Consider the following 24036-nt stretch of genomic DNA (forward strand, 5'->3'; position numbering starts at 1 on the left):
GTGGATTCCTAACAAAATTTCAATTAGTTAATCCGTTTGTTTCTAACAAATTTTATTTTGTTCAATGTTTTCTTCATTATGCCACTTGTTGGATTCTGATAGGTCAAAATCCAAATATGAAATTGAATGAAAATGGTTATTCTGTGGTGAACGGATTCGTATCTCTGTGGATGTAAGTAGGATAGCAACGATCGTTGAATCAGATTTGAAGAATGTACAGTGTAACTTATTAATGTGAAACCCAAATATTCCTCGGGTATTACCCACCCGTTAAAATATTTTCACCATTAATAGTTTGTACGAAAGAATTTTTAATTACAATCTTTATGAAAATATACTTGCATATATATTTTCTTCAGATGTAATCATGGATCTAATGAGTCAATAAGATATTTAACTCATCTGATTTTATCGTTAGTACTTGATTACATGATCTCTAAAACATTAGAGATTACATAATCGTCATGTCGAACGAAGATAATCGATGTGGAACGATATGTAGAACGAAGATAAATTAGATAGTACGATACATAGAACGATGGTTAGGCTCGAGGTACAGAATGAGATGTTGAGGCGTGTGCTATTGAAACTTGGGTTGTTGGTGGTACTGGTGTCAATGTTGGTGGTACTGTTAGTGCTGGTGATGTTGCTGAAGCTGGTAAATTTTGCACCATATTCTCCAAATTGATTACTCGAGCGCGAAGTCCGTTGACTTATTACTCCGGGATGATTGTCGGTAGGAACGAGCGAATGAATAAGGTTTAGAATTTTAGATAGAATATAATCAGGACGAGATATTCGAGAACTGAAGGTGAAAATGGTGTTTCGAACAGGTTCACCGGTAAGTGTTTCGGGTTCTTCACCGAGGGTGCAGGTTGGTGGGTGAAAAGGATCGCGTTCTTCTTGTCTCCATTGGCTAAGTCGACTACGAACTCATCAGATGAATTAGAGATGGCTGATTGATTGACTCATTCTGGTGACGCCGCTTTCGGAGCTGGAGTGGAACTCCCTATCGGAATCCGAGGGACTTGATCTAATGGTGAGTTCCATTGCGTACGATTGAATAAAGGATTTTTCGATATGAAAAGATTTTCGGATAATGGATGATATTCTAATTGTATAGAATACCTAAATTTAGTTTAGAATATCCCGTAGGTTACAGAGGAAATTAAGGAAACGTGTCAGATAAAGTCTACAGTAACAGATACGCTAAGATATGAATCTGTCTATACACTATCTATGCAATAAAGGCAGTAAGACGTGTCTAGACTTAGGAATGCTAAGCAGGAATTTTCCACTAGGAATGATAAACAATACACCTAATATGCAGCTAAGGTCGAAGTCCGGACTTGCTAATGCATCCTAACAACTATCAGTTAGACTCACTAATGCAAGACCTGGTTCGCTAAGACCAACGCTCTGATACCATCTGTAGCGACCCCGACAAATCGTCAAGTGACGGCGTCATCTACGTGGGTCCCATTGCATGGTCATAAGTCTTTATGACAATGTTTGACCAAAATATGTCGCCTTCATTTCAAAATAAAGATTGTTTCCAAAGTTTACAAGAATTGTTCAACCAAAAGTTAAGTTACAAGGTTATAAGTACAAATGAAATCTAGGCGACACGGTTTAAAGTGAAGTCAAAAGACGCTCTATGAAATGCATGTATACTCGACATCCAATACAAGTATCAAATAGTGAGCGGAAGCATGTATCACATATCGTGCAAGACCTGAGAAAAACATAGAAATATGTCAACGAAAACGTTGGTGAAATCATAGGTTTAAGTAAGTAAGTGAGTAAAAGTAAGTAAGTCAAACCACAAGGTTTGAAAAGTTGAAATAATAGTAATACATTCTAAAAGTTAATATTCACGAGCACCCAATTATCAAAACTTAACATTCCGTCCGTTGAATACCCCATCAATTAGTGCTAGAACAACACTGTTTCCCGAAAATATATTTCATCCGTAGACGGTAGCGAACCGTTAAAGATGAGGGTTGTCAAACCCATATGGCCATATAACATAAGTTCTCGCTTACACCATCTGATGTAACTAATGATAATCAGATTGAGGATTTTTGTTCTAAACTCGTATGTAGAATGTTTGTTTTCCCGTTCTTGTGTTCACTTAGTTCAAAAGAATCGTTTATGTTTTCTCATCCCAAAAGTAAGTTCAAAAGAGTAAAAAGTGGGACTATGATCTCACCTTGAGTGCAAGAGTTAATAAAGTACTTCAACAAGTAGACGCGTGCAAAGACAAAGCTAGTCTTGACCTAAACATATAGGTTGTATCAATAACGGTAAACACAAACGGTCAAAGATGTTCAATTAGTCCTATGGCTCGTTACGACTCGATTAATATAGCATGTGAATCAATTTGTCAAGTTTCATGCACGATACAAGTAGTTAAGTATGTTAGAACGATTGTATAATCGTTTGGTTAAGTTTGACTAAAAGTCAAACTTGGTCAAAGTCAAAGTCAAAGTCAACGGGGTCGGGTCGGGTATCCGACAATTTTCCCAAGACGAGAAGTCATATAAGAGCCTAATAGTCAAGTTTCATGTTAAACGGAGTTTTAGTTAAGCGGAAACATTTTTGTGACATTTAAAAACAAAAGAGAGTGGCCTGGGGCTTTTGCGCGGCGCGCACTGGGTTGCGCGGCGCGCACCCAAGTGCAATTTCTGGTCAGAACTCAACCAAGAAGGCAAACATCTGGGATCTCTGATTCTGCGCGGCGCGCGGGTAAATGCGCGGCGCGCAATACCTGGGAATCATGCAGTTTGCAGACAAATGGTCCAAGTCACGAACCAAAATACAATATAACACATTTCATGCACCGAAAACACTTAAAACGCATAACCTATATCATTAGAAAGGTAATTTGACAAGGAAAACAACTAAGCACATTTCATCAAGCAATTCATCACTAACAACAACCAAAAACCGCATTAAACGTTCATAATCAAAGTTTCAAGTTCTAAAACGCATTTTATGATTCGGGCAACCAATTTACATGTATGATATGCCGTTTCGAAGGTAATCATACACACATTGCAACAAAATTCTTATCTACAATATTTCATAGCATTTGGTGCATCAAAAGTTCATCTAAAGCTTATCAAACCCTAATCCAAGTTCACAAAATCACTAATCATGTTCTTGGAGTTTCCTTAATCAACCTATACATCAAAACGAAGCTAATTATACTAGTAACACTTTTAAAACATGCACTTTAACAATCTAACAACATTTGATCATCCAAAATCAAGGATTTAGCAAGTAATTTTCATATTGAACTAGTTACACCAAAAACAACGAATCGAGCATACAAATTACATACACGACATCACAATGAGCCATAGACACTAATTAACAACTTTATAACTCAAAAATCTCAAGAACACATAAAATTAGTGATTTTAGAAAGTTACCCAAATGAGATGAAGTTGGTATCAAATTGAAGAGGATGAAGAGAGGATTCCAAATATGTATTTTGTTTTGGTTGAAGCTTCCAAATCCGAATTTAGATGATGATTCTTTGTAGTGGTGTTTGAGAGAAAATTGGAAAGTATAGAAAGAAAATGGAAATGAAAATGAAAAGGAAAATGGGGAGGTGGGTGTTGACTAGTCAAGCTAGTCACATCATTGCTCCAATGGCGAAACTAGTCCCTCGCGTTCGGTTGCGGGTGCGTGAATTGACCAAACGAATTATTTTAAATAACACGGAAGTACGGGAGATATTAAAAATCCGATAACGAGAATATTTAAAATGTTACTTAACAAAGGATACGAATCTAGATATGAAGGGTATTATTTAAAAAGAAAAAGACGGGCGTTAAAATAATTTAACGGAAAAATGCGGGATGTTACATTATCCACACCTCAAAAGAAATTTCGTCTTGAAATTTAGTTGGAAAATAATAATCGATGCCTCTCACTCGAGACCGGAGATGTCAATGCTATGAATAAGTGAAGGTACGTCCTTGGGTGTTCTCATGAATTTGGATTTTTACGATCCCCGGTTTCAACTGGTTTTCCTATGAAGAGAAGTTTGTCTTCAATAGTTGGTGCATTTAGAAGAATTGCACGTTCCTGTTCCGCAGGACACGTTTCTATGTTTGTTACACGAAATGTAAGGTAAACGGAAACTTAATTGAGTCGGAAGTTCTAAACGGTAGGAAGCGGTTCCAATACGCCCCAAGGTTTCAAAAGGTTCAATATTGCGGCTATAGCCTTTCTCGATTTCCCAAAATGGATTACACCTTTCCAAGGTGCGGTTTCTCAATATTACGCGGTTACACACTGGGATTTGTGAGGTTTTCATATAAGTTTGGTATAACTCTTTTGGCGACTACGGATCGTCTCGAGCCCTCCTCGGATTTGAATGATTTCAATTGTTGTTTCTTGATGGAGTTCAAATTTCGGTGGTTGATGCTTTGGTTAAATGAACAGGGGTATGACATTAGCGGTCATATAGGGTTTCGGAAAGTGCGCGTGAACACACGAGTGGTAACTACTGTTGTAAGAGTGATCTACTAAAGGTGACAATACGAGTTTGTGACATGTCTTTCCAAGACGTAAATCGTTCGTTTGCTCGGTTCGTCAGTTTGTGGGTGGTACGCGGTACTCATGTCTAAGCGGGTTCCCAAGGTTCCTTGTAAAACTAGAAGTGAAACGAGTATTTCAATACGGAATAATTGACAAAGATACACCGTGTTGGAATAGAATCTCTTAAGATACGTTTGAACAAGTTAGTTAGGGTTCGAAAAATGTTCGTTAGGACTATTCACCCTCGTGGCGAATACTAAGGTAATATGAGGAATTTCTCTATCCATGGAGAAATGTTACAAGGAGTTCCCTTAAACGGAAGTGCGAGCGATAAAGATAGGAGTGAAACGAGGACTTAGAATAGGATGAGGGGTTGCCATAACGTGCCTCTAGTTGTCAAAAAAAAAAATGAAGTTTGAAAGAGAAACGAGATAGTACACGTAATTGTATAGTTCGGGGTTGAATAATGGTTGGACGATTATCAGCAACGCAAGGGCGTTAAGTCAAAGAAGAGTGAAGTATCGTTGGATTGTGTGTTACCTTAAATTCCAGTAATATCAGACGGTAACGGTGAAATAACATAGGTATGTAGTGTGGTACGTGATGACGAGAAAGTTGATCGGATCCACAATTTAGTATTCGAATTCTTCGCGCAAAATAACGAATTTTAGTTACGTTGATTTTGAGTCGAGAGAGTATGCCTTTCGGCGTTCAAGTAGAAATATTTCCATGTTTGAGTTCCATCTAGTGCTATACAAATTTAGCTAGGAAGGTTGGTGTGAAGAATCACGTTCAAGGCTCAGACATGAAGAGGTTTAAAGTTGTGTAACACAAGAAAAGTCAGAAATGAATCTTCGGTAACAACCGGTGAGATCTAAGATTTTTACGAATACAAGTCTGAGTTGGGAGAGTTTCCTGATTACATGTGGCTTGATTTCGAGATTGATTGTAACGACCTGACCATAAACATCATGGTCTAGAAAATTGGACTTCGTTCAACAGAAATTCTCACTCAGAGACTTTGGTATAGAGTTGCTCTTTTCTCAAAAGTTCGAGCTTAAGATGGTGATGTTGTTCGTTTTCCTTCTTTACTTGAATAAGTTAAGATGTCATCTATAAATACGATAACAGATTAGTCTATGTGAATTTGCATACGCGGTTCAAGAGGTTTATGGATACGGGCGAGCCCTAAATAAATCAAACGGTACTAAGAGAGATTTACAACTAACGTTGCGAGTTCGGAAAGTGGCTTAGGAGACATCGTCTCACTTAACCCCCAATTGATGATAACCGGAACGGAGGTTGATTTGGAACATACGGGATTCGTGCAAATAATCATGAGGTCATGGATGCGAGGGAGAGGGTATCGGTTTCCAACCGAAAATTTCTTAGTTCACAATAATCTATACATAAATGTAGGGAAACAATTTCTCCTTAATGAATAGGTTTTGAGTTCCTTAGTTCTATTGGTGTCGAGTTCAATTTCTTAACATATATCCTCCGATAATATTTATAGGCACACAATATTTTTCCGTTGGTCGCTTAAATCGCCTAAATAGTATCTAGGGGAAAAGATGGAAGGTAATGAGTACAAGTCAAAGTCTTGGTTGTAAAACGTCTAGCGGTAATCGAATCGAACAAGTATGAAGTATACGGTTTGTTATGAAGAAACGTACCCGTGACTAGTCCATCGTCGTCTCGGGCATCCTAGGTGTCGATGTTGAAAGTTCAATGGCGTGCATTGGGGTTGATTTCTTCTTTGGGCACACATTCCTAAAATGACCCAGTTGGCCACACTCAAAGCATGCACCCGTCCTGTGTGCGTTGGGCACCCTTCGAGCGACGGTAACGGTACCCTTACAGACATGGGCCACATGGCCACTTCTTTGACACTTGACGCAAAATGGTTTGCCACATTCACCAAAATGATGTTTGCGACACTTGTTACAGTGAGGTAGGGTTCCGGCATACCCCTTCTTGCCGCCGGGGGTGAAAGGCTTCTTGGAGATGTTGTTATTGTTGTGGTTGCTTGGTTGCGAGGCTTCCCATTTTCTTTTGTTGTTACCCGGGTGGTTCTCGACCATTCGTACCGGTGCTTCCATTTCATTCACCGTTTCTAAAGTTTGGTGGGCCTTTGTTAAAGCCTCTTGTAGGTTAGTGGGTTGGGATGCCATTACCCCGTGTTGAATGCTCTTAGGGAGGCCATCCATGTAAAGTTCGACTCTTAGGGATTCGGGAGTCATGAGATTTGGACACATTGAGACTAGTTCGGTAAACCGTTGATTATAAGCTCCGAGGTCATTCCCGACCGTTCTTAAATTCCTTAGACCCTGTTCGAGCCTTCGAGTCTCGTCGCGCAAAAAATATTCGGTGATCATTCTCTCTCTTAATTCGGTCCATGAGAGTGTGTGGGCTTCATCGATACCCACCGATTGTACGTACTTGTTCCACCACGAAAGAGCAATGCCGGTGAAAGTGAGGGTGGAAAACTTGACCTTATCTTGGTCTCGACAACCGCTTGTGTTAAAAACGGTCTCCATTTGTTCAAACCATCGGGTGAGAACAACCGGTCCTCCGGTTCCATCGAAAGTGGGAGGGTTGTACTTCATGAAGTTCTTGTAGGAGCAACCTTCGCTTGAATTACCGGCTCCACGATTGGTGTTGTTGGAAAAGTGATCGGCCACGGCCGTACCCACGGCGGTGGTTATCATTCGTTGAAGAGCTTGTTCTAGAGTTTCGAGAGGGGTATTGTGTTGACCTTGGTGAGCCATTGTTCCTTCAAGACACAAGAATATCGTTGATTAGTATTCTTAACAATACTAACCGTGATATGGAATAAGGATATAGAGAAAATTTTTCCTTGACTCGCCTTAAATTCTTTATGTCATAATGTCGGAACGTCCATGTGAATCACCGTAATATAATCCCGGAAATTATATTACCCTGATTCTCATGTGCATTTAACATTACTTCATAAAGTCAAGGTGGCGCGTCAACAAAATTTATCAACGTAAGATCAAGATCGAATACGAGTTAGATATGATAGAAGAGTTCGAGTATAAATTCACAAATAGTCAAGTAATTCCTACTTCAGTCTATATGCCGGTTGTAGTCTAGATTCACCTATGTACCCTATGACTCGGGGTGAACACAAATGAACTCTAAATCCCTACAACCAAGGCTCTGATACCACTTGTAGCGACCCCGACAAATCGTCAAGTGACGGCGTCGTCTACGTGGGTCCCATTGCATGGTCATAAGTCTTTATGACAATGTTTGACCAAAATATGTCGCCTTCATTTCAAAATAAAGATTGTTTCCAAAGTTTACAAGAATTGTTCAACCAAAAGTTAAGTTACAAGGTTATAAGTACAAATGAAATCTAGGCGACACGGTTTAAAGTGAAGTCAAAAGACGCTCCATGAAATGCATGTATACTCGACATCCAATACAAGTATCAAATAGTGAGCGGAAGCATGTATCACATATCGTGCAAGACCTGAGAAAAACATAGAAATCTGTCAACGAAAACGTTGGTGAAATCATAGGTTTAAGTAAGTAAGTGAGTAAAAGTAAGTAAGTCAAACCACAAGGTTTGAAAAGTTGAAATAATAGTAATACATTCTAAAAGTTAATATTCACGAGCACCCAATTATCAAAACTTAACATTCCGTCCGTTGAATACCCCATCAATTAGTGCTAGAACAACACTGTTTCCCGAAAATATATTTCATCCGTAGACGGTAGCGAACCGTCAAAGATGAGGGTTGTCAAACCCATATGGCCATATAATATAAGTTCTCGCTTACACCATCTGATGTAACTAATGATAATCGGATTGAGGATTTTTGTTCTAAACTCGTATGTAGAATGTTTGTTTTCCCGTTCTTGTGTTCACTTAGTTCAAAAGAATCGTTTATGTTTTCTCATCCCAAAAGTAAGTTCAAAAGAGTAAAAAGTGGGACTATGATCTCACCTTGAGTGCAAGAGTTAATAAAGTACTTCAACAAGTAGACGCGTGCAAAGACAAAGCTAGTCTTGACCTAAACATATAGGTTGTATCAATAACGGTAAACACAAACGGTCAAAGATGTTCAATTAGTCCTATGGCTCGTTACGACTCGATTAATATAGCATGTGAATCAATTTGTCAAGTTTCATGCACGATACAAGTAGTTAAGTATGTTAGAACGATTGTATAATCGTTTGGTTAAGTTTGACTAAAAGTCAAACTTGGTCAAAGTCAAAGTCAAAGTCAACGGGGTCGGGTCGGGTATCCGACAATTTTCCCAAGACGAGAAGTCATATAAGAGCCTAATAGTCAAGTTTCATGTTAAACGGAGTTTTAGTTAAGCGGAAACATTTTTGTGACATTTAAAAACAAAAGAGAGTGGCCTGGGGCTTTTGCGCGGCGCGCACTGGGTTGCGCGGCGCGCACCCAAGTGCAATTTCTGGTCAGAACTCAACCAAGAAGGCAAACATCTGGGATCTCTGATTCTGCGCGGCGCGCGGGTAAATGCGCGGCGCGCAATACCTGGGAATCATGCAGTTTGCAGACAAATGGTCCAAGTCACGAACCAAAATACAATATAACACATTTCATGCACCGAAAACACTTAAAACGCATAACCTATATCATTAGAAAGGTAATTTGACAAGGAAAACAACTAAGCACATTTCATCAAGCAATTCATCACTAACAACAACCAAAAACCGCATTAAACGTTCATAATCAAAGTTTCAAGTTCTAAAACGCATTTTATGATTCGGGCAACCAATTTACATGTATGATATGCCGTTTCGAAGGTAATCATACACACATTGCAACAAAATTCTTATCTACAATATTTCATAGCATTTGGTGCATCAAAAGTTCATCTAAAGCTTATCAAACCCTAATCCAAGTTCACAAAATCACTAATCATGTTCTTGGAGTTTCCTTAATCAACCTATACATCAAAACGAAGCTAATGATACTAGTAACACTTTTAAAACATGCACTTTAACAATCTAACAACATTTGATCATCCAAAATCAAGGATTTAGCAAGTAATTTTCATATTGAACTAGTTACACCAAAAACAACGAATCGAGCATACAAATTACATACACGACATCACAATGAGCCATAGACACTAATTAACAACTTTATAACTCAAAAATCTCAAGAACACATAAAATTAGTGATTTTAGAAAGTTACCCAAATGAGATGAAGTTGGTATCAAATTGAAGAGGATGAAGAGAGGATTCCAAATATGTATTTTGTTTTGGTTGAAGCTTCCAAATCCGAATTTAGATGATGATTCTTTGTAGTGGTGTTTGAGAGAAAATTGGAAAGTATAGAAAGAAAATGGAAATGAAAATGAAAAGGAAAATGGGGAGGTGGGTGTTGACTAGTCAAGCTAGTCACATCTTTACTCCAATGGCGAAACTAGTCCCTCGCGTTCGGTTGCGGGTGCGTGAATTGACCAAACGAATTATTTTAAATAACACGGAAGTACGGGAGATATTAAAAATCCGATAACGAGAATATTTAAAATGTTACTTAACAAAGGATACGAATCTAGATATGAAGGGTATTATTTAAAAAGAAAAAGACGGGCGTTAAAATAATTTAACGGAAAAATGCGGGATGTTACACCATCTGTAGTAACCCGTCCATATCCCCCTGGACGAAATCAACAACATCTGGTCCCATTGCGAGGTACTGTCCTAAATATGCCATGAAGGACTCCAAGTAATATGAGCAAATGCACAGCGGAAGACTTAATTCGTACCTGAGAATAAACATGCTTAAAAGTGTCAACCAAAAGGTTGGTGAGCTCATAGGTTTATCGTAAATAATTATTTCCATTATTTTAATAGACCACAAGATTTCATATTTATAAACATAATACATTCGCAAGTGTATGAAAAGACGTTGAGCACTTGGTAACCATACTTAACATTTAAATCACAGCAGCATATTCTTAAATAAACCCTACACCGTACCAAGTGTAGTAACGAAACGAAGTACTGTGCAACCGTTTAAAACTGGTCGTCCAGCCCGGTTGGAGTTGTCAGGCCCGATAGATCTATCAACAGGATTCGCGTTTACGCTCCTCACGTAAATATTAGTTACCAAGTATAAAGAAATATGCCATGGTACAACTCCACGTAGAATATATTTTTGATCACTTGTGTCTATTTCGTAAAACATTTATAAAAGCAGCGCATGTATTCTCAGTCCCAAAAATATATATTGCAAAAACAATTAAAAAGGGAGCAAATGAAACTCACCGATACTGTATTTTATAGTAAAAATACATATGACGACATTTAGCAGTTGTAGGGTTGGCCTCGGATTCACGAACCTATATCGTTTATATATATTAAAACAAATAATAATTAACAAATTATATCATTAATATACTTCTTATTTTAATAACATATATACTTCATTAATTTAGTTAACTATATTTATTCTATATATATTTTAAATAAATACTTAATATTTATTATAAGAATATCAATATAGATGTTATATGTAATAAATATATTTTTATATAAAAATATTTTTTGTTAAAAATAATAATTGTAATAATACTAAAATAATATTAACAATAATAATAATAACAATCAGCTTTATTAATCATAATAACAACAATAATCATAGATTAGTAATAATAATAATAATAATAATAATAATAATAATAAAAAATGATAATTTAAATATAGTTGTGTATATGTAGTCTTTATATTTTATGATCATAATAATTCTAATGATATTCATAATACTAATAGTAATGATAGTAAATATGTTACTTTTAATGATAATGGCATTACTAATTTTTTTTTATAAGATGATAGATTTAAAATAATGATACTAATATTAGTTAGTAATAATAATAATAATAACAATAAAAATAGAAATAAAAATTAAAAGAGTTATACCCTTAAAAGCTTCAAGTAAAAAGAAGTGCTTGAGACGGGGCTCGAACACAAGACCTCTCGCTTAACACATAACTCTCTTAACCATCCTTCCACTTCCTCTTTTATTTTTGATTAAAACACAATCCATTAATATATACCTAGTGTCTATAGCTCTGTTTGTTTCATCTTCAAAAAAAAAAACATTTGTTCAAGCCCAGGTTCAATCCTGTGACCTCTTGGCTAACCGAAACATCACCAAACCACTGCAGCACTCATAAGTTCTTGGTTTTATTCGCCATTTCATTTAACATATATCAGACTCTCGGCCCAACAATACCTCTGGCCCAACAACAAGAAAATGGCTCAACAATCTAAATTATTTATACGGCTCAATGTTTAGGATATTTAGAGTTTGCAAGTACCACTAAGCCGATCTGTCCATTACTCCTTTTCATCATTTTTGTTTTTTTAAAACAAAGCTAGTGGGATGTGAATGTGGCCCTACTGCAACCCAAGAACTAACATTTTACACAACACCCATTAACTATATCATTTTCATCGTGATTTAAATTTAAACAGAAATAAATTCGTAACTGGTTCACGTACTGTAGCAGTGGGTTTCGTATGAGTGGGTTTTGAGTTTGTGGTGGTTCGAACAGAAGCCAGTCGTAGCAGCAGCGACAATAAACAATATAATCATCATTCTTGTTTCTATCGTGTTCACCATCTTCGATTGTCACTTTGGGTGGTGTTTTAATCGAAGGAATGGAAAACAGAAATAAATAGTTGCAGCTGTAAACGGTATGGTTGTGGTGGTAGTTTAGTCGTGGTGATGATGGTTGAGACAGTGGTGGTGATGATTCTTACGTCGACTGAGACCCAAAATAGAATTAGGAGAGAGATGGTGAGAGAGAGATGAGAGAGATAGATATGGCGGTTGTTGAGGTTGTTCTTGGTGATGGTGATGTGGTGGTTGCAGGTACCGGCGGATGGGTGATGGTTGTCATGAAGAAAAAAAATGGCGGGTGGTTGTAGGATTGAAGTAGACGAGGTGGTGGGTTTTAGGTGAATATGTGTGTGGTCTTCGAACAAAAGTAACACAACGGTTCGAGTGGTGGTGACTCCAGTGATGGAAATGAGCAGCTCTTTGTTTATGGTTAAGGTGTGGAAGGGTCCCGGATAGAAATAGAAACAAGAAAGAAGTTGTTGTGAAATGGTTGTCTGTGTCCTCATATGCAAGTGTACATATAATACACACATATATATAATATAAGATAAATTAAAATAATAATATATTATAACTCTTATATTTGTGAAAGAAGAAACGGATGAATCGGAAAAAGTAAACAGTGACTTCAATCATTCAATCAATTAGGTATAGTGTTAAGATATCAATCGATAACAGAAATTGATGATTTAATATTATAATATAATTTAAATATAAAACGTGTGATTTAAATTAGCCGTCGCCTACTATTTCATTCACGGACTGAAATTCGTACTCCGTTCATAATCAGTGGCGGATAAAAGTCTTTCAGATAAATCCCAAATTTTATATTATATATATTTAATTATTATAGTCATTATTTTATAAAAATAAACATTAATTATTTAAATAAAAATTAACTCAACTATTCCCACTAAATCCCATGTAAAATATTCGAAATGTTATATTTTATCAAATTAAATTCTAAATATACTTTTAATAAGCCTATACAACATATTTTTGGATCACCTTTTATTTTAAAAATCATATAAGTTCGAATTAAACTTCTCTAAATAATAGTCGAAACGTTCAACGAGTGTTACAATCATTAAATAATTACATTTGATATACTCTATATATATATATATATATATATATATATATATATATATATATATATATAGATTTATTTTAATAACAATTTAATTATATCATATATTATTTTAATTTATTATATATTTACATATATTTATATTTATATTTATATGTATACACATTTATGTACAAATAATGATTCGTGAATCGTCGGGAATGGCCGAAGGTCAATTGGATAAATGAAACAATTCAAAATTTTTGAGACTCAACCTAACAGATTCTCTTATTGTGTTGAAATTACACTATCGTATCGAGAGTTTGGTTTTAAATTAGTCGAAATTTTCCGGGTCGTTACAACCGTGAATATGAATGAAGAGGAATTCCGTACTTTTCTAGCTTCAAACATAGCCGCAGTACAGGCTGCGCTACATACCAACAATAACCTTGGATCTAGCAGTACAGGAAATCGTGTAGGATGCACCTACAAAGAATTTACTGCCTACAAACCTTTGGAATTTGATGGAACCGAAGGACCGATCGGATTGAAACGGTGGACCGAGAAGGTCGAATCGGTGTTTGCCATAAGTAAGTGTACTGAAGAGGACAAAGTGAAGTACGCTACGCATACCTTCACAGGTTCTGCGTTAACATGGTGGAATACCTATCTAGAGCAAGTGGGACAAGGCGATGCGTACGCACTACCGTGGTCAGCATTCAAGCACTTGATGAACGAGAAGTACCGTCCCAGAACCGAGGTCAATAAGCTCAAGACAGAACTTAGAGGGTTACGAACCCAAGGATTTGATATTACCACGTACGAAAGACGATTCACAGAATTGTGCCTATTGTGTCCGGGAGCATTCGAAGATGAGGAAGAGAAGATCGACGCGTTTGTGAAAGGATTACCGGAAAGAATCCAAGAAGATATAAGTTCACACGAGCCCGCCTCCATACAACAGGCATGTAGAATGGCTCACAAACTAGTAAACCAGATTGAAGAAAGAATTAAAGAACAGACTGCTGAAGAGGCCAATGTGAAGCAAGTCAAAAGAAAGTGGGAGGAAAACGGTGATAAGAATCACCAATACAACAACAACAGCAATTACAACAATAATCGCAACAATTATCCCAACAATCGCAACATCAATCGCAACTACAACAAACGGCCCAACAACAACAACAACAACAACAACAACAACAACAGCAACTACAACAATCATCCCAACAACAATAATAACCGTAACAACAACAACAATCAGAAGCAGCTATGCCAAAGGTGTGAAAAGTATCACTCAGGGTTCTGCACCAAATTTTGCAACAAGTGTAAAAGAAATGGTCATAGCGCGGCGAAGTGTGACGTCTACGGACCAGGGGTTAATAGAACGAAAGGAACAAATGGTGTCGGAACGAGTAATGGCGGAGCAAGTAGTGTCGGAGCAAGTTATGCCAATGTAGTTTGTTATAAATGTGGAAAATCGGGCTACATTATTAGAAATTGCCCGAACCAGGCGAACACGAATGGACAAGGCCGCGGAAGAGTTTTCAATATTAATGCGGCAGAGGCACAGGAAGACCCGGAGCTTGTTACGGGTACGTTTCTTATTGACAATAAATCTGCTTACGTTTTATTTGATTCGGGTGCGGATAGAAGCTATATGAGTAGAGATTTTTGTGCTAAATTAAGTTGTCCATTGACGCCTTTGGATAGTAAATTTTTACTCGAATTAGCAAATGGTAAATTAATTTCAGCAGATAATATATGTCGGAATCGAGAAATTAAACTGGTTAGTGAAACATTTAAGATTGATTTGATACCAGTAGAGTTAGGGAGTTTTGATGTGATAATCGGTATGGACTGGTTGAAAGAAGTGAAAGCAGAGATCGTCTGTTACAAAAATGCAATTCGCATTATACGAGAAAAAGGAAAACCCTTAATGGTGTACGGAGAAAAGGGCAACACGAAGCTACATCTTATTAGTAATTTGAAGGCACAAAAACTAATAAGAAAAGGTTGCTATGCTGTTCTAGCACACGTCGAGAAAGTACAAACTGAAGAAAAGAGCATCAATGATGTTCCCATTGCAAAAGAATTTCCCGATGTATTTCCGAAAGAATTACCGGGATTACCCCCACATCGATCCGTTGAATTTCAAATAGATCTTGTACCAGGAGCTGCACCAATAGCTCGTGCTCCTTACAGACTCGCACCCAGCGAGATGAAAGAACTGCAAAGCCAATTACAAGAACTTTTAGAGCGTGGTTTCATTCGACCAAGCACATCACCGTGGGGAGCTCCTGTTTTGTTTGTCAAGAAGAAAGATGGTACATTCAGGTTGTGTATCGACTACCGAGAGTTGAACAAACTTACCATCAAGAACCGCTACCCATTACCGAGAATCGATGACTTATTTAATCAACTACAAGGCTCGTCTGTTTATTCAAAGATTGACTTACGTTCCGGGTATCATCAAATGCGGGTGAAAGAAGATGATATTCCAAAGACTGCTTTCAGAACACGTTACGGTCATTGCGAGTTTATGGTCATGCCATTTGGTTTAACTAATGCACCAGCTGTGTTCATGGACCTTATGAACCGAGTGTGTGGACCATACCTTGACAATTTTGTCATTGTTTTTATTGATGACATACTTATTTACTCAAAGAATGACCAAGAACACGGTGAACATTTGAGAAAGGTGTTAGAAGTATTGAGGAAGGAAGAATTGTACGCTAAGTTTTCAAAGTGTGCATTTTGGTTGGAAGAAGTTCAATTCCTCGGTCACATAGTGAACAAAGAAGGTATTAAGGTGGATCCGGCAAAGATAGAAACTGTTGAAAAGTGGGAAACCCCGAAAACTCCAAAACACATACGCCAGTTTTTAGGACTAGCCAGTTACTACAGAAGGTTCATCCAAGACTTTTCCAGAATAGCAAAACCCTTGACTGCATTAACGCATAAAGGGAAGAAATTCGAATGGAATGATGAACAAGAGAAAGCGTTTCAGTTATTGAAGAAAAAGCTAACTACGGCACCTATATTGTCATTGCCTGAAGGGAATGATGATTTTGTGATTTATTGTGACGCATCAAAGCAAGGTCTCGGTTGTGTATTAATGCAACGAACAAAGGTGATTGCTTATGCGTCTAGACAATTGAAGATTCATGAACAAAATTATACGACGCATGATTTGGAATTAGGCGCGGTTGTTTTTGCATTAAAGACTTGGAGGCACTACTTATATGGGGTCAAAAGTATTATATATACCGACCACAAAAGTCTTCAACACATATTTAATCAGAAACAACTGAATATGAGGCAGCGTAGGTGGATTGAATTATTGAATGATTACGACTTTGACATTCGTTACCACCCGGGGAAGGCAAATGTGGTAGCCGATGCCTTGAGCAGGAAGGACAGAGAACCCATTCGAGTAAAATCTATGAATATAATGATTCATAATAACCTTACTACTCAAATAAAGGAGGCGCAACAAGGAGTTTTAAAAGAGGGAAATTTAAAGGATGAAATACCCAAAGGATTGGAGAAGCATCTTAATATTCGGGAAGACAGAACCCGGTATAGGGCTGAAAGGATTTGGGTACCAAAATTTGGAGATATGAGAGAAATGGTACTTAGAGAAGCTCATAAAACCAGATACTCAATACATCCTGGAACGGGGAAGATGTACAAGGATCTCAAGAAACATTTTTGGTGGCCAGGTATGAAAGCCGATGTTGCTAAATATGTAGGAGAATGTTTGACGTGTTCTAAGGTCAAAGCTGAGCATCAGAAACCATCAGGTCTACTTCAACAACCCGAAATCCCGGAATGGAAATGGGAAAACATTACCATGGATTTCATCACTAAATTGCCAAGGACTGCAAGTGGTTTTGATACTATTTGGGTAATAGTTGATCATCTCACCAAATCAGCACACTTCCTGCCAATAAGAGAAGATGACAAGATAGAGAAGTTAGCACGACTGTATTTGAAGGAAGTCGTCTCCAGACATGGAATACCAATCTCTATTATCTCTGATAGGGATGGCAGATTTATTTCAAGATTCTGGCAGACATTACAGCAAGCATTAGGAACTCGTCTAGACATGAGTACTGCCTATCATCCACAAACTGATGGACAGAGCGAAAGGACGATACAAACGCTTGAAGACATGCTACGAGCATGTGTTATTGATTTCGGAAACAGTTGGGATCGACATCTACCGTTAGCAGAATTTTCCTACAACAACAGCTACCATTCAAGCATTGAGATGGCGCCATTTGAAGCACTTTATGGTAGAAAGTGCAGGTCTCCGATTTGTTGGAGTGAAGTGGGGGATAGACAGATTACAGGTCCGGAGATTATACAAGAAACTACCGAGAAGATCATCCAAATTCAACAACGGTTGAAAACCGCCCAAAGTCGACAAAAGAGCTACGCTGACATTAAAAGAAAAGATATAGAATTTGAAATTGGAGAGATGGTCATGCTTAAAGTTGCACCTTGGAAAGGCGTTGTTCGATTTGGTAAACGAGGGAAATTAAATCCAAGGTATATTGGACCATTCAAGATTATTGATCGTGTTGGACCAGTAGCTTACCGACTTGAGTTACCTCAACAACTCGCGGCTGTACATAACACTTTCCACGTCTCGAATTTGAAGAAATGTTTTGCTAAAGAAGATCTCACTATTCCGTTAGATGAAATCCAAATCAACGAAAAACTTCAATTCATCGAAGAACCCGTCGAAATAATGGATCGTGAGGTTAAAAGACTTAAGCAAAACAAGATACCAATTGTTAAGGTTCGATGGAATGCTCGTAGAGGACCCGAGTTCACCTGGGAGCGTGAAGATCAGATGAAGAAGAAATACCCGCATCTATTTCCAGAAGATTCGTCAACACCTTCAACAGCTTAAAATTTCGGGACGAAATTTATTTAACGGGTAGGTACTGTAGTGACCCGAACTTTTCCATGTTTATATATATTAATTGAGATTGATATTTACATGATTAAATGTTTCCAACATGTTAAATAATCAAACTTGTTAAGACTTGATTAATTGAAATAGGTTTCATATAGACAATTGACCACCCAAGTTGACCGGTGATTCACGAACGTTAAAACTTGTAAAAACTATATGATGACATATATATGGTTATATATATAGTTAACATGATATTATGATAAGTAAACATATCATTAATTATATTAACAATGAACTACATATGTAAAAACAAGACTACTAACTTAATGATTTTGAAACGAGACATATATGTAACGATTATCGTTGTAACGACATTTAATGTACATATATCATATTAAGAGATATTCGTACATCATAATATCATGATAATATAATAATTTAAAATCTCTTTTGATATTATAAACATTGGGTTAACAACATTTAACAAGATCGTTAACCTAAAGGTTTCAAAACAACATTTACATGTAACGACTAACGATGACTTAACGACTCAGTTAAAATGTATAAACATGTAGTGTTTTAATATGTATTCATACACTTTTGAAAGACTTCAAGACACTTATCAAAATACTTCTACTTAACAAAAATGCTTACAATTACATCCTCGTTCAGTTTCATCAATAATTCTACTCGTATGCACCCGTATTCGTACTCGTACAATACACAGCTTTTAGATGTATGTACTATTGGTATATACACTCCAATGATCAGCTCTTAGCAGCCCATGTGAGTCACCTAACACATGTGGGAACCATCATTTGGCAACTAGCATGAAATATCTCATAAAATTACAAAAATATGAGTAATCATTCATGACTTATTTACATGAAAACAAAATAACATATCCTTTATATCTAATCCATACACCAACGACCAAAAACACCTACAAACACTTTCATTCTTCAATTTTCTTCATCTAATTGATCTCTCTCAAGTTCTATCTTCAAGTTCTAAGTGTTCTTCATAAATTCCAAAAGTTATAGTTTCATAAAATCAAGAATACTTTCAAGTTTGCTAGCTCACTTCCAATCTTGTAAGGTGATCATCCAACCTCAAGAAATCTTTGTTTCTTACAGCAGGTTATCATTCTAATACAAGGTAATAATCATATTCAAACTTTGGTTCAATTTCTATAACTATAACAATCTTATTTTAAGTGATGATCTTACTTGAACTTGTTTTCGTGTCATGATTCTGCTTCAAGAACTTCGAGCCATCCAAGGATCCATTGAAGCTAGATCCATTTTTCTCTTTTCCAGTAGGTTTATCCAAGGAACTTAAGGTAGTAATGATGTTCATAACATCATTCGATTCATACATATAAAGCTATCTTATTCGAAGGTTTAAACTCGTAATCACTAGAACATAGTTTAGTAAATTCTAAACTTGTTCGCAAACAAAAGTTAATCCTTCTAACTTGACTTTTAAAATCAACTAAACACATGTTCTATATCTATATGATATGCTAACTTAATGATTTAAAACCTGGAAACACGAAAAACACCGTAAAACCGGATTTACGCCGTCGTAGTAACACCGCGGGCTGTTTTGGGTTAGTTAATTAAAAACTATGATAAACTTTGATTTAAAAGTTGTTATTCTGAGAAAATAATTTTTATTATGAACATGAAACTATATCCAAAAATTATAGTTAAACTCAAAGTGGAAGTATGTTTTCTAAAATGGTCATCTAGACGTCGTTCTTTCGACTGAAATGACTACCTTTATAAAAACGACTTGTAACTTATTTTTCTGATAATAAACCTATACTTTTTATGTTTAGATTCATAAAATAGAGTTCAATATGAAACCATAGCAATTTGATTCACTCAAAACGGATTTAAAATGAAGAAGTTATGGGTAAAACAAGATTGGATAATTTTTCTCATTTTAGCTACGTGAAAATTGGTAACAAATCTATTCCAACCATAACTTAATCAACTTGTATTGTATATTATGTAATCTTGAGATACCATAGACACGTATACAATGTTTCGACCTATCATGTCGACACATCTATATATATTTCGGAACAACCATAGACACTCTATATGTGAATGTTGGAGTTAGCTATACAGGGTTGAGGTTGATTCCAAAATATATATAGTTTGAGTTGTGATCAATACTGAGATACGTATACACTGGGTCGTGGATTGATTCAAGATAATATTTATCGATTTATTTCTGTACATCTAACTGTGGACAACTAGTTGTAGGTTACTAACGAGGACAGCTGACTTAATAAACTTAAAACATCAAAATATATTAAAAGTGTTGTAAATATATTTTGAACATACTTTGATATATATGTATATATTGTTATAGGTTCGTGAATCAACCAGTGGCCAAATCTTACTTCCCGACGAAGTAAAAATCTGTGAAAGTGAGTTATAGTCCCACTTTTAAAATCTAATATTTTTGGGATGAGAATACATGCAGGTTTTATAAATGATTTATAAAATAGACACAAGTACGTGAAACTACATTCTATGGTTGAATTATCGAAATCGAATATGCCCCTTTTTATTAAGTCTGGTAATCTAAGAATTAGGGAACAGAAACCCTAATTGACGCGAATCCTAAAGATAGATCTATTGGGCTTAACAAACCCCATCCAAAGTACCGGATGCTTTAGTACTTCGAAATTTATATCATATCCGAAGGGTGTCCCGGAATGATGGGGATATTCTTATATATGCATCTTGTTAATGTCGGTTACCAGGTGTTCACCATATGAATGATTTTTATCTCTATGTATGGGATGTGTATTGAAATATGAAATCTTGTGGTCTATTATTATGACTTGATATATATAGGTTAAACCTATAACTCACCAACATTTTTGTTGACGTTTTAAGCATGTTTATTCTCAGGTGATTATTAAGAGCTTCCACTGTCGCATACTTAAATAAGGACGAGATTTGGAGTCCATGCTTGTATGATATTGTGTAAAAACTGCATTCAAGAAACTTATTTTGTTGTAACATATTTGTATTGTAAACCATTATGTAATGGTCGTGTGTAAACATGATATTTTAGATTATCATTATTTGATAATCTACGTAAAGCTTTTTAAACCTTTATTGATGAAATAAAGGTTATGGTTTGTTTTAAAATGAATGCAGTCTTTGAAAAACGTCTCATATAGAGGTCAAAACCTCGCAACGAAATCAATTAATATGGAACGTTTTTAATCAATAAGAACGGGACATTTCAGTTGGGCTCATGAGAAAGGTGATTTGCTGGACAGGTGTTTGGAAGGTTGGGCTTGGGTGAATTATGGTTGGTAGACATACTAATTCTAGATGGGCTACTAGGGCTACTAGATTTGTTGGGCTCGCGAGATTGGTAATTTGGTGGGTGAGTGTTTGGAAAGTTGGGCGTGGGTGTAGTATGTTTGTTGGGCTTACTATTCCGATTTGGGTTAAAGGAAGAGTTGACGGGAAAAGAATGGTGATAGGATGGTGATGCGCTGGAAAGGTTTAATGGACTAGGCATAGGGGTGGGGTGATCATGATGGGTGGGGTCAGAGAAGTTATGATTTACCTTGGGAGTGGATGAATCACAGCCGACAGAACCGTTAACATTCTCTGTATTATCTTTATTCGTAGTGCAACTACCAATGTCATTTGGAAGTGGGCCACCGCCTTCATAATTGTCATTATTAAAATTTGCACTTGTCTCCATGCACCTAGACGCATGATCTCCCAACATGTCGTCATTCTCTTTTGTCAGACTGAATGGTTCCGGCACCGATTCCGGTACCGTTTCATTGTCGGAATTTTCACTGTTATCATAGTCTTCATCAGGATCCCAGTCTACTTTTAAGAATTTGCTCAACTTTTGTTCTTTTAGCCTTTTAAAAAAACTTGGACTAACATTATTTCAAATATTTCTTCAATTATAAATATGATACAATATTCAGCAGAAAAAGGTGCTTTTTTCGATTTTTGTTTTGTGGTGAACTAATTTCTGGCCACGACCAGAATAATTGTGGTTGCACGGCAACAACAATTAACAAAATAGTAAAATTTAATGGGTTGCATCTTGCGATACCAACATTTCTCTAGCGTGATTTCTTGGTCACGAACTGGTCATGATTGCGATTTCCTGGTCACGAACTGATCATGATCAAAATTTTTTGATCGATTTCAAGATCGTGAATAGGTCACGATCGAGATTTCCTGATCGTGACTGGTCACGATCGGGATTTTCCGATCCTGTCGGGTCACGATTGAGATTTCCTATCGCGACCAGGTCATGATCGAGAATTCGAGATTTTCAAGTCGTGAACAGGTCACAATCTAGATTTCTAGATCGGCGAGCGGGTCATGATTGAGATTTATAGATAGTTGATGACCATAATTTCATGGTCATAATCAACAATCAGTTATGACTGGAATATTCTGGTCGTGACCAGAAATTTTTTGGTTGCGCCCGGATCATGACCGAAGAAGCTTTCTTGATGTTCTGATATTGGGAGTATATTAAATGTTATATACTATATCCATCTCATATTAATTGTACACAGATAAAAGACAAAAAGTTTAAGAAAATATTATAAGAGTACTGTACTTTCTTGTTTACTTTTCAGTTTTACCATTACTTTTTTTTCTCATTTAATTCTATCTACATACATTAAGAGCATCATAGAACTTAGTCTTCTTATTATTTTCTATTTTTGAAAGTTGACAATTAATCTGAAACATCGCAAAATGAAATACTGGATAATAAATTAGAAACGAGGGAATATCAGACAATGAAAAACACCTTCTAAGTAGTACGGTAGTACATATATTGTTTTTTGGTATATTTGGTTTCTATAGATGAGGCTCGGTTTAGTTAGTTTTGTAATGCCGTTTTCTAGGTTCGAGCGTTATCGGGTCTTTTCTTGTTCTTTGTGACTTTGTTGGAGATGTTTTTCTTTTCGAAAACGTTTCCCATTATTTTTAAAAGTTTTCGTTATTTTTATCAAAAAAGAAAAAAAAAATCTATCAACACAATACAAGATGATTTTATCAATTTGGATAATGAGTTTTATCACCTTCCATTCCAAGACAAAACATTCATTATTATTGTATTCTACACTGAATCACTTCCCTAGACGCTGATTACGGTATTAAATTATATTATAAATTATAAATATATTCAATTGAAATATGATTTTACTATTTCTAACATTATTTTATTACCAAAATTCATTTTTTCAAAATAACCCTCCAACTTTGATCAAAACACAAATCGGCCCCCGAAACTATGAACTCACTATTCCCAACATTATTATATTACCAACATCCACTTTTTCAAAATAACCCCCCAACGTCGCGAGTTAAATTTTTCTAACAATACCGTTGAACACGAAATAATTTTACGAACACAACGCAATGAACTACTCACAAAACGGATGTTTTTAAAAAAAAATGCTAAATGGTTTGAGCCACCTTTCATACACATTGTTTTTTTCCTTTCCAAACACTTGGTTTTCCATTAGGGCTTGCTTTGGAGTTCCGCTTCGAAGCGCGGACTTCTTAACTTGTTAAACTCAAAATTAAATTTGATACAGAATACAATAATGAATCACAACATATGTTCTAATAAGTTATTTGAAAAACAACGATTATATTACATATTACATACTTCATATTACACTATTGTAGTAAGTTAACATCTACCACACTAACCTTTGAAGATTGACCACTTTCAAAACCGACACCAACGTTATGGGCCCACTAACACACTTTAACTAAAACAACAAATCCCCATCAAAGACCCCACACCAA

Source organism: Rutidosis leptorrhynchoides, chromosome 7 (assembly GCF_046630445.1).
Source record: "Rutidosis leptorrhynchoides isolate AG116_Rl617_1_P2 chromosome 7, CSIRO_AGI_Rlap_v1, whole genome shotgun sequence".
NCBI lineage: Eukaryota > Viridiplantae > Streptophyta > Magnoliopsida > Asterales > Asteraceae > Rutidosis > Rutidosis leptorrhynchoides.